We start from the raw sequence: 2,500 nt of genomic DNA on the forward strand, positions 1-2,500 counted from the left end.
AGCACACTGTACTAACCACACACACACACACGTGCGCTCACACACACACACACACACACACACACACACACACACACTCGTGCACGCACGCACACACACACACACACACACACACACACACACACACACACACACACACACACACACACACTTAGCAAGTACATGTCCCAGGTGTGAGTAATTTACATGCTATTGTCAGAGAACTCAGATTGATCATTGACCAGTGGACTTGTGTATTTAAAGCCCATGTCTGTGCTTCACTGCGGCCACCCAGAGGGAGTGATGCAGGCCAGAGGTGTGGTGGAGCCGTATGGTGGAGCCGTTGTGCAGAGACCATTGTTTGGTGAGAGCACATGGCAATGACAAAGTTTGTTTTGAATTTGGAACTGAGATCCTGAGAAGATGGGCGCCTGCCTCCTGGGCCGCAGCACCTCCGCTGCCCGTTTTGGGTTTGTTTGGTTTTCTGTTTGGTGTTTGGATTTTAAACTACATGGTTTTTAAAAGTACAGAAATGGCAACAGAGAATTGACAAAATGAAGTATTGAACAATTGGAAAATAGGGTGTTATTTTTGGAAAATCATGCCTTATGAAAATAAGTGATTGAAAGTAGTCCTTTTTGTTGTCTCAACTTCACACTGTCTGCTCAACCCAGATACTAGAACCTGTCGCTCTCCCACCTTGTGACGTACACACACACACACACACACGCACGCACACACACACACACACACACACACACACACGCACACACACACACACACCACCACCACCCACTCCCCATCCCCCGTTTCCTTCCCTGCCTCCCTCCCCCCCTCACTGGGGCAGGCAGCAGCCAGCGTCCCCTCTCCGACCCCTGTGGATGTGGAACTCAGCCACCCAGCACTAACAGAGTGCAGACAGGCTGTGTTACGGCAGGCCGGCCTGGTCCCCCCCCTCACCCCCCCACCCCACACACCCCCCCCCAGCACTACCACCTCTTCTCCTCTCACACCAGCCACCCTGGACCCCCCCTACCCCCCCCCCCCCCCCCCCCAGCACTACCACCTCTTCTCCTCTCACACCAGCCACCCTGAAACCCCCCCCCCACCACCACCACCCCCCTCCCCCCAGGTCCCACCAAACCAACAAAGCCATGCTCCCGCAGCCCCCCAGACAAGACATGTACGGTAATGGGCCGTTATGTCCCTGTCCTCACACTGCAGAACCCCAGCAGGGCGGCCCGTCCATCTGAACTCTCCATACAAAGTCGTCGTTTGTTTTTTTTGCGTCATCGGATCAAGTGACGATTTAAAAGTCAGCGAGTTGGAGTGAAATTGGGATGCGTTTGAGGTTGAGCAAGGTGAGGAAGACAGACAGAGTGGTTTGGGGGGTTTGAGATTTGTTCCCAAAAGCCTCAACTCTTATCAGCTTGGCTCTCCAGTGATCCCCTCTGTGTCCTGACTGTGGAATGGCCTTTGAATAGTATGTATATCCACAATATGATGCTTGCTATGCTGCTAACACCTATTGTCGTGCATTTTGAGCATTTCATTTTCATTTTCTGCGTTTATGTTCCTTTACCGTATTATTTTCCCCACTTGGTTTCGTTAGAAGCACACCATTTCCCTTTTTTTTTTATTATGATATCTTTATTAAATGTTTTACGCTGGAGAAACAACAACAGAAATTGAGAAAGACAGAGAGAAAGAGAGAGAAGCAAGAGGCAGGAGGCGGAAGAGCAAGAGAGCAAAACCAAGACCATGGATCTATCTACCCGTTAGTTTGTTCCTTTGCTCCTTCCCTCCTTCCTTCCTTCGTTCAGTTCACAGGTCCAGGAGAATGGGAGGTGTGAATCCAGGGTCATGCTCTGACAGGACTCTGTGCCTCTAATTTAGAGATTCTCATTTTCAGCTCCCGATCCGAGGAGGGTAAGAAATCGTACCTGTGAGAAGCCCTGAGGCAGAACACTGAGAGGTGTGGAAGAATCTGTATCTCACAGCTCTCTGTATGAGGACTCAGTCTACTGCTGCTGCTGCAGCTGGTCTCTCTCTGTAGTGTTCTTACTACTACTGGGATACTTATAGTTGCATACGTATATCACATGTAAACTGTACTCTTTCAGTACTCTGGCTATACTTGTGTTGTAAGAATGGAGACAGAAATCGGAAACGTGTGGGTTTTGATACCGTTCCGGATTTCTAGTCCATGCACTGCAATGAGCCTGTCCTCCAGTTTCTACCTCCACCAGCCTCCCCTGGGCGGGCGGTAGTCCTCGAACATAACACACAGATATACTGGACTCTTTCAGTCCTCAGTATGCCTCAGCTACAACAATTCTACTACAGGGACACATCACATCATCTCTCTGCTCTTCCAGTGTTCAGTCTACTTCACGAACACAGAACAGGGGATGGAGGATGAACACAGAACAGGGGATGGAGGATGAACACAGAACAGGGGATGGAGGATCAACACACTAGTATTACATTCCTGCTGGGTGTGAGCTCCCCACAGTAGCCT

This window comes from Argentina silus (genome assembly GCF_951799395.1).
Source record: "Argentina silus genome assembly, chromosome: 11".
Taxonomy (NCBI): Eukaryota; Metazoa; Chordata; class Actinopteri; order Argentiniformes; family Argentinidae; genus Argentina; species Argentina silus.